Genomic DNA, 11,307 nt, shown 5'->3' on the forward strand with positions numbered 1-11,307 from the left:
TTCCAACCCCCGTTAGGGTTGGTATTCTGGAAGTTTTGGTTGTTACCCATATTCCAATTCGAGTTGGAGTTTTGATTCCAACTTATTTGTGGACCGAAGTTTTGGTTTGAATTCATCGGAGTCTGATTAGTCCATTGATTCAAATTCCAGTTATTATTCGGGTTACCGGGAATTTGAGTCCATTGTCCATTCGCATTGAGTATCCAATACGTGGACTGTGGTAAACCGTTTCCGTTATTCCAGTTGTTGTTAGGCATTCTATTCCATTCGAATGATGGAGTTTGTTGCCATTGAACGGGCGTCATCGCGCTGTTGCGAACTGTAATGCGTACATTATTCTTCGGGTCAGAGTCATAGTTGGCGAATTCGTCAAGTTTTCTTATAAAACCTTCCACTGTAGTTTGTTTCGCTAATTTCTTATCGTATGGGTAAGGCACTTTTTCAGCTGCCACTTCCAGTACTTTGGAAATATTTGGATGTTTGCGTTTGATTAGAGATAGGATCCATCTCTTTATCTCCAAGAACAGACGTTTCTCTGTTTTGGTTTCGCAAAAATATTTCTGGAAATATTCCCATGCATCGTTTTGACACTGACTGTTCCAATAATGTTGAAGGAATCTCTGTTTTAGTTCTTCGTAATCCGTTATTCCCACCATGTCGCCTTTCCACTCTGTCGCATCTTGAGTCTCAATTACTCCTTGGAATGCGTAAATTTTCTGAGTTTCGGCGGCATTGCTTTTGTTTACGTAGTCTTCGAACTGACGTACAAATTCATGAGGGAAGTAACGTTTCGATTCATCGTAATAAATGCCAGCACTTCTGACCAAGTTGGCATTTATTTTCAAGGTTGGGGTTGAATTAAGACCACTGTTGGGTCTACATCCACCTTCCTTTCTCATATCCGCAACTGCATGAGCTAACTGGCTGCATTCTGCCTTATGTTTTGTCATTTCATTTTTGAATAGGTTGGTCGCTTGGTCAAATTTGGTTTCACATTGCGTTGCCTTTTGCATCGCGCTGTCAGCTTTTTGTAAAGCTGCACCGGTAGTTTGACCTACATATTCTTTCATGCCAGCAGCCCATTGGGTACAGTGTTCACGAACGTCTTTTACGTCGTTTCTGTATCCGTCAATGTTGCGGTTTGTACTACCTGCATGGTCCACAAGATTAATTAGACAGTCTTCTATTCGGATAAGGCTGTGTTCTTGAACTGCTTGACCAATCTGTAGGTTCTCTATGGCACCTTCAGTGAAATCCCATGTTTGCTGAAACAACGATCTCAACGGATCATTTATTTCAGCATCGGTGGCGATTTCAGGTCGTTTCGGTTCAGTTTTGGATCTGCATTCTTCCCTTTTTGAGTCCCTGTAATTTTGCAGGTGACGTGTCCTCGCTGGGGGCGGGTCAGGGAGATCTGATCCATGTACCATGTTATTTTCTTCGGTAGGTACGTAATCTTCGTCATCCTCATCATCATCCTCGTCATATTCTTCGTCAGAATTGTTTGATGGCGGATGACTGCTGAACAATGATTCCACAAGGTTCTGCGGACTCGATTGTTGTTCAGGTTGTTCTACGTTTAAATCCTGCGTAGGTGGATTTTTTCGATTTTTCCGTTTGGATTTGTTATCCGAATTTTTCAACGTAACGCACGATTCTTCGTGCGTTTCACCAATACATAAGCAATGTACTTGGTGTTGCGTAAGGGCTACCGCTTTACTTCGGGTGCCTGCAGCTGGTCCAGTAAATGCCATTTCGTTCGAATTCAACTACAGCTGGGGTAATATTACGACGAATATTTTCCCTTTTTTGTGTGAAATTTCTATTAAATTTCGAACACAAATTCACGTGCAATGCTGGTTTTAATTCGCGAGTTGGTTCTGGTACACAAAAATATTCTATCACGTAAATTGCGCTTCACTAGCACTGAGCTATACAGTCGGTTGACTCAAGTCGCTAGATTACTACGGCGAGTAATCCGGACAAGATAAAAAGCGCTGAGTCAGGACGAACTGTTTCACACGTGCTCGAAACGTGTTTCTTAGCGGGATTCGAGTACAAAGTCACTTCAGAGGTGACTCGGACAAGATAAAGAGCACTAGATCTCAGCTAAAAAATTAGCTTCGAATGAATCGCGAACACGAACACGAATTGCTGGAGAAAAAATTCAGGTGCCAAAATACCACCTTGGGTATTTCTGAAAAAATACAAGGACACTGAATTATCACTCAGCTTTGAGTGCTGGTTTGAAAAATACGCGAAAAATGCTTGCGATGTGTTTGCTTTGATTGAAAAGCCACTCGCGAAATGTACTGTAATATTTTACGATATTACTTACCAATACTGCTGCAAAATATAGCTTCGAACAGAAGTTCTACTGCTGCTGATCGCGTGGTTGAAAAACAAACGCGGAGAAATTATGCAAATAAATTGCTTAGTATCAAAATTCACTTTAAAAAATAAAACGTGAAAAGATACCGGACAAGACACACACGGAGGACGCAAAAAATGCGCGCGAAAAAATAACACAATGACAGTCAAGCTGCTTCTCTAGAGGAGCGTTGCTAGAACCGTCGTCACACTTGAAAAGAAAAATATATAATGCGAGCCGCGGTAGCTATCAACTCGACGGTTGGTGGCTACGCAGCTGCAGCGGCGACATCGCAAAGATGGCGGCTAGTGCGACGTGTGTGTCTGTCCTTGGGTGGTGGTAGGGGTCACGCAACAATGCGGCGGACAAGCTGGAACTCGCTTTTCACGTTTCAACGAACGGATTGAGTTCTGAGAAATTCTCAACGGATTTTTTATCCATCGATGGATTTCATCATCTACCACCACACATACACATGTAAAAATAAACACGTTTTCGTCAAATTCTGGCAAATTTGACTAGGTGTGTGTGTGTATGAGTGAAAGCAACTTAATACTTTCGTGATTATTTACTTTGAAATATTCACAAGTATTCTTTCCTTTCCTATTTTCGGACACTTTGGTCTGAGAATAGTCAAGAAGTGAATCGTAAGTACAATAAAATCATACTGCAAGTATTATTTTCCAAAGTTTGGTCGCGATCTAAACTTTGTACTCATAACGATTTACTTCCTCCAAGCTCAGATTACGACGAATCTGTGCTTTTTGGACACTCGGAAGGGCGCCAATGTAAGAGGGTAAATTGACTTAAAGCATGTTTGGTAATGTGACTTACGATGGTTGCTATTGTGTTGTTTCCAAGAAATATCCCTTAGAGTATTTCTACTAAATACTCACCGGAATACCTCACATGCTCGGCTAGGGCGTGAGTAGGAAATGGTTGCTTTTACACTCTTAACATATGATCATACACACCATAAATAATAACAAGTTATACACAAGAATAATATTTAATGTGTGCAATATTAACAACACGTTACAAGTTTTACATAATCACATATTCTATGTATTTATGTACGTTAACAAGACACTTTCTTAAACTAAATATACACACGTTGGTGTTACACACTGTGGTGTAGGTTTGGATAAGTGATCTCCTCTGGCAAGGAGATCTAACTTATTCACACTGATATGTGCAAGTACTTACCCAGAGTGGCGACGAGTAGATCATCACTCCTTCTCGTCTATTAAATGAATATACTAAACACTAATTAAAACTAAAGCACTAAACATAACACTTAACACTCGAGAGTAAAACTTATACTTAAATGACTGCATTAACCCATTAACCGTGAATAACATACCCGCGTGCACTCGGATACATTACTGGCGTTCTGTACTCTCGTCGCTTGGCTCGTATGGCTAGCTGACGAGAATACAACGCAGTGTTGCCTTAGTGCAACGCAGTGTTACCATGTGGGCGAGCCCTATACATACCACGTACGGCATAGTAGTATATCACATAAAATATGTTAAGAATTTGAATTGCCTCTAAATTACACAAAAAAAAATATGGGTAATTTTTACAAAAAAATTTAACTAAATACTGGTATTTAGCACAATTAACCCTTTGGCAACCTATTACGTTTTTTTCGAATTTTTAATTTTTTTTTCAAGAAAACAATTGCTAGTACTCTCCTAAACGCATTTGAGCTGTCGGAGAATTTTTTACTCCTCTCCTTGGAGCTCCACTGGCCACCCGAAATTTGAAAAATTCGGGATGACGTATGTCCCACTGGTATTTTATGAATTGTTAGTGGGACGTATACGTCCCACTGGTTGTGAAATAAAACTTGAAAAATTACGCCATCTATCGGGATATTTGTAAACTAGGATGAACTAAAGTAGGTATGATTCTGGTCTGGCAGTGGAAATGCTCTACCAGTGGGACCAAATTACATTGCCTTAACGCTTACAAGCTGGAACTGCGGGATTTTTTGTTATGGTCACTGGGATCTATATGTCCCGGTGGTTGCGAAAGGGTTAAGTACCAGATCCCATTTAATAATTTTTACTGTAATCATTTAGTAAAAATTATCATTTTAATAAATTTTGCTATAGGTACCTACCAATAGTAAAAATCATTTTGTTTTAATAATTTTTACTAAATCATGATAATAAAAATTTCATGTTTCAATTGTACAAAAATTAGTTTAATTACTCATTTTGAAGTAATTTTTAAATTATAAGTAAAAAGTTAAAAATTATTCATGTCAAGGTAATTCTTACTATACTTATGGCTATAGGTAGATAGAAAATTAATGAAATGAATTTTTAGTTAGCAAATGATATCATAATTCATAACTCAATTTCAGCATTATTTTTGCCCCATTATCATGTACTACGTAGGTAGTAAACTCCAAAGCATTTACCTATCCGATTTTCCTATGAAAAATCTGTCACCTACCTACTTACCTCACGGGGATTCGAACCTGGGTCCCTAAATTTCCTATTCCTACCTACATGCCCTATCCACTCAGCCACCACATCACTACGAGGCTTACGGCATTAAAATAATATATTTGTTTGGTAAACACCCCACCAAGCCTCTCCCACTTGAAATACACAGCTGGCAGACTGGGGGTGTAACAGGGTACAATGCAACGCAGCTGTTTATAAAATGATGAAAGGATAAGGCTGGGGGTATAGCAGGGTACAATGAGCGGCAGGTGGTTTACAAGTCCCCTTTCTCCTTTTTTAGGATTTAATGCATTAAAATAATGAACTAAAATTGCAATTACTCAGCAATTACCCATCCGAATTGAATGAAAATTAATCTATTCCCTCCGCCTTAATGATTCTCAAATGGTGTCCAATAGGTACAAAAAACGGTTGGATAGCTTAAGAGAACATTCAGTTCCAATAAAATTTCATTTCTCAAAGCGAAACCAATAGTGTGCTACGCACACTAAAAAACCTGAAAACTTCTGATAAGGACTTTTACGGGGGGGGGGGTCATTTTTGGAGTTGATAAACTAGAAAATTTTCAAAAATTTCTCTTACATACTAAATTTTATACCATTTGACTAAAAAACTTCAGAGATTGAACATGAAGTGTGAAAATCCTGTAGGTATTTATATTCCATTTACCATTTGGATGGTGGTAGAGAACACTGCGATGAGACTTAAAGAAAAGAAATCTTGGGGTTGGAGGAAAATTGACTTTAAAAAGAAGCAAATTTGAAGAAGAAGTATTTCTAAAGAAGGTAAATCCTTCGACAATCGACATTACTCTTGGATGAGAATCAGCATGGCATCTTTGTTTATGTTCATTTTATACATCAATAGGTTGTATTTTATCGCAAGCAGCGAAGTAAAGTTGGCCAAAATGATTTAAAATGCGATAAATTTAATTAAAATAAAGTTCAATTTTCATCAAATCAGTCGTCATTATACGCAAAACATATATAATCGCAAGTTAGAATCCAACGCGTATAAAAGTTTACTTTTAAAACGTCCTCCCTCTTCTAAGTTCTAAATTATACACATTAGGTACAAACTACGCGTATAATATTTAGCTTTTTTGGCACAATCGAGCATACTTACTCACATAAATGAATACATTGCCCTTAGAAAAATTTTACCTATTCCGATCACATCGAAAGGTGGGACGAGTCGTTTTTTTGGTGCCATTATTCTACGTAGGTAGGTATGCGAATAACAAAATAATACAAATACTGAGAAGTGAGAAGGTGAAAAGTGAAAACACGACGAGGAAAAATTACTCGTCTACGTGTTATCTGCTCGAAACATTAATATTACCGGTGGCAAGAATTCCCACTCTGTAACAATGTATAACTTTACAAATTACAATACATACGGATTTTCGTACTCATGTAATAAATTACTCTAACTAAATACAATACAACTCAACGTATCAAATCCAAACATATCTATCATTATGATACATGATAATGTACGTATCAAAATGACTGACTGAGGACTGACGCTGTTAGAATATATACTAACATGATCAACTAGTTCGACTCAAAGTTGTAAATTTTCTCTATATTTAGGCAAATTGTACCCGAACACGTATAGTAACGTATTTCCCTGTGCGTATATTTTTCTCAGACAGCGAGCAGCGAGCCCAAATTGAGCCTCAATCGTCCCTTGATTTTGGTAGTAGGTATATTTGAACTCGCACGACATTCTGTCCTCCTCTCACCCTGTTTATGTAGAAGGAATTGCGTGTGTGTATATTTGGCGCAGGCCAAACTGAACGCTGAACATCTACGTTCACATTTTTTTTTTATCTACATAGGTACTTTTTTGCTGAAAAACTCATTTTCAATGTACTTCGACGTGTTATTCGTGTATTTTTAAATTATCATTACCATATACTATGTGTATGTAGGTACCTAAATTACGCCTCAGTTTTTCAAGTCACGTGGATTGAGATGGATGGTTTGTATGATTCATTACGATGTAGGCATCAAGCAACGAATAATTTCGAATGTCGCCGAATATTGTATAGGCTGCAGAGCACAGATGTTTGCATCTCATTGTTTGGTGACCTCCACTTCCATCTTTGCGATGATCCGTGTTGTCAAATTTATGGTTTATTTTGTCTGCGTTCGTGGCTGTCTAAAATGTCTGTTTTCTGTTGTTATGGTCTCGCTTGAGTGGTTCGAGTTCATAACTCTGTAGCTGAATATCGATGCTGGTGTACAATTTGGATGATTTTTACTTTTTTAGGCACGGTTTTTGTTTGAAAACTCGAGGTATTGCAGTGTACTGATCTATAGAGAAGGGGAGGAAGGAGAAGGATGCATTTAATTCGGTTCATGGTTCAAGAAATCTATTATTTATCAGTTTGTACCTATAAATGTGTTTGATTCTTTTAAAAATTTATTGGTGGGTTTCTACTTATTATTTTTATGGATTTTTCAATGGATACTTCATACCTATTTAGAATAGAAATGGTGATACTAAAGTTTTTTTTTTTTTTTTTTTTTTTTTTAATTCGAAAAAACTTGTTAGGGTTAGGGCCTCTCTTAGCTCTTTCAAGTTTCACATATGATATTTAGCATCATTTGCGAAGCTTTTTTTTCAATTTTTAATATATTGTGTTTGTTTTTATTCCACTGAATTGAGCAAACTAAAATCAAATCCGCCATAAGATTACTAGATTATTCTATCGCTAATTTCTAGCATTTTTTTCTCTCTTGTTTACGTATATGAATGAATAAGGAACATTTACCTACCAGCGTGAAATGAAATTATCTCTTTTGTGATACCGATACTTACATCTGTTTGTCTGTTTCGTGTGCAACATGGACCATATTATTGTTGTTAGAATAGAGTAGGTAATCATGAAGCGACCCGGTGATAAGGGGCTTACACGGAACTGCTATAGTCATGACTGATGTATCGAACATGCTACCGAGTTCAAAGAACGAAAAATGAACGATTTGTTTTACATATTATTTTGTTCAGTTGATCGACGAAAAATTAGCTCGGGTTTCCCCATTTGACTGTATTATAATAATAATGCGTTGTTGTTTTGTTTGATGATCGTATTGTTTTGCTGTACAGTATAGGTAGGATAATTTCAAAAGCGTTAGTGATGGTAGCTAGAAGATGGCCCTTAACCCTTAAATGCCACACTTATATTTTTTTCAAGATTTTCTTGCACTGGACTGACGAGAGACTTGATATCATGGCTACCTGATACATGTGCGTAAATGTTCACTCTTTCATTTGGCATGTTTGACACATTGCCTACTTTCATATTTTAAGGGGCACAATTTTTTGAAAAAAAAAAAAAAAATTTTCATATTTTTTGATAGTTTTTTGTAGTCAATCGACAGCGACTGGAATGAAACTACCGCCTGTTAAATATTTATGTATCCATGCTCTACTAATTTATGTACAACAACTTGCCTATTTTTCTCATTTAAGGGGCAAAAAATTCAAAAATAATTATTATTTCACTCGTTTTAAAAAATTTCTGCCCCTTAAAATAAAAAAGTATGCAATATGCTCAACAGCGGAATTGAAGCGCAAGACATACACACACATGTACCAATAGTCATTCCCACCCGAGCACTCTTTCCTCCCAGCGTAACGCATCGAAAAAACTGGTGTGGTGAAATTCACCACCTTGTGGCATTTAAGGGTTAATATTTTTAACTTGGACATTGAACCTTCAACTTTCAAATTATTTCTTTGCATGGAACAATAATCTATTTTTTTTTTTTTTTTTTTTTTTTTTTTTAATAAAAAGACTACTCTTCAACTATTCCTTTGACTTCCATTTTTAGAAAAATGTTGTCTACCTATTTGAAATGAAACGTACTGACACTGACACTGAGTGTCTGATTAATTATGATTGTGAGCTCATCCCATTCGTTTTTATTCAGAGAAAGCAAGTCATATGGAATACCGTATAATATACGTTAATTTCGACGAACTACATATTTACACAAATAAAATGTATCACAGTTCTACTAACTTGCGATTTTTACGAAATTAAAACACCTAATTAGATCATAAAAATTGAAATTAATAAAATAAGTATGTAATTCAAATTTTAAGCTTCGTTAATTTCTAATCTTTCCTTTAGTGGAATTTTACTATAGTTTTGGGAATCGCTAACATCCCATGAAATTCTTCAAGTTTATGATTTTGAAGAAAATGAAGAAGGTAGATCAGATAGGAACATATAAAAAAGTAACAAATTCGTGTAAGGGCGTAAAAATGAAAAATATTCTGAATTTAGAATTTCTAAATTCTATTAAAAGTGTCACAAACTAATAAAACTATGATTTGTGACTCGACAAATTTCGATCTATGGGTTTTTACCTTTTTTAAAATTACTGCCCATATATTCTATTAGAATTAAGAGATCGTTAAAAGTAAATTATCTACGTTTAAAAATCATTTTACGGGTGTTCGGCAGAAACGTTGATGAAGAAGACGGTCATAAAATCGCAGTTATGAACTCGAAAATTTCACGATGATTTATACAATTCAACGAGAGATACCTACCTAATATCTACAGGTAGGTATGCAGGAACAGATCGTGAAGATTATGCAAAATTATCAATATCAAATCTGGGATCCAAAAGTTTTTCTGTATAGTTTTTATCGAATCATGCTCCAATTTTTCGGGGAAAAAAATGTCGAATGTGACTCACCAGTACGTACTCCTTACTATTGTTACGGTTACGCGGTATTTTATTTTCATTTAAATAATTAAAACATTTTATGTTCTGTCAGAGGGCTAGTTTTAAAACATCGATAAAACAGCAACTTTTTCTAATTCGTGAAATTTTTATTAAAAAGCGGCCAAGAGTCGATAAAAATGGAAAATAATTGAGGCGTGACTTTATTTTATGACTTAATAACAACGCAGGAATATCAATCGACGATGAGTAGATGAAAATAAAATTATGGCGGATTTAGAACGAAAAAATATTTCAAAATCGTCGAAAACGATGTTTCAACTTCAAAATTAATTGTAAATGTGAAAAATAAATAGGATCAAAATGAAATTCACCTCCTCAGGGAGGCACAATCTGTAAGTACTCATGACTGGAGAGGGATTTTGAACTGTGAAAAATCCAACTCGTTTTCCTCTTTCCTCTTCGCTTTGAGTTTTTATTGAAAAAAAAAAAAAAAAAAAAAAAAAAAAATACTCAACTTGAAATATTTTAATAAATATTCTACGAGTAGTAAACCTTATTCAATAATTTTTGTATTAGGCACATTACAACGTAATCCAATAGTGTTGAAATACATATATTAGTAGAATACCTCAAGCAGAACTAAATAGTAGTGATCACTAGTAATATTAATCTCATGCTAATCATAGTAAAAAATTAATTTTCAACAGCACAGCAGGTAACTAATTAGGTGATGAATTATTAATGCAAATCGTGTGAAAAAGTTGACTACAATTATCAAATCTTATTAGACGTAATTTTTCATCGATACGACATTATGTATACTTAATGTAAAATTTGTACTTTCTAACCTTCAGTACGAATACGAAATCTATGAATCATCGGGCACATTTCTATACCTACCTATGTTTTAGAGGTTTACAATGCAAAAAATACACCTACCGGCTACCGGTCTGCGATTTAGAAAGATGACAATGTGTTTCTATTTATAGTATTATCGTGAATAAAAGTCTAAAATATCCGAATCTCTGATAGCAGGTTCTTACTTCCAATGAGGAAACCTCCGGGACTCCTCCTCACTCCTCAGTAGGTCATGTTAGTGTTTCGATTGCATATCTGAACATCATTGAGGAATCTACTGGACTCACTGGAGATTTCCTCATCCTCACTGATTTACGTTTTATCTAATTCGCTTTCAGTTTTTAAAGATCCTAGAGGTTTCCTCAGCTCATGCAACGCTAGCATAGAATCAATTATCCAGTTAGCTGATAGCTCTGTTATAGGTACAATCTAATCCATAGCTAAATAGCTGACAAACTTCTGTCTTTACAAATATATTCTCATTCTCGTTTAAGATTTGATAATCATAAAATGGGCTGACAGTTTCAGATTCGAAATTCACCCCTCGTTCACTTCACTTCACATGGCATAAAACACATTGTAACATCATTCAGTCATACCTTGTGGTATCCTATAAATAAAATTCTACACTCGAATTTTCGCGTACTCGTACAAAAAGCGGCATTAGGTATACATTTACAATTTGACCTTAATTCAACTCTACGGAAGGTCATCGAAAACGACCTTGATTGAAATTCGCTCTTATAATATCCGGCAACACTGTACTGCTCGTACATTCCGTCCGTCGTTCGATAATACTCCCCTCATTCACCGGTCCGCTCGAACAAACGGCGTTTCATTGGCTGAAGTGACGTCATAGTAGGGGGGACTTCAAGTCGGCCCGTCT

The sequence above is a fragment of the Planococcus citri genome, chromosome 3 (assembly GCF_950023065.1).
Source record: "Planococcus citri chromosome 3, ihPlaCitr1.1, whole genome shotgun sequence".
NCBI classification, from domain to species: domain Eukaryota; kingdom Metazoa; phylum Arthropoda; class Insecta; order Hemiptera; family Pseudococcidae; genus Planococcus; species Planococcus citri.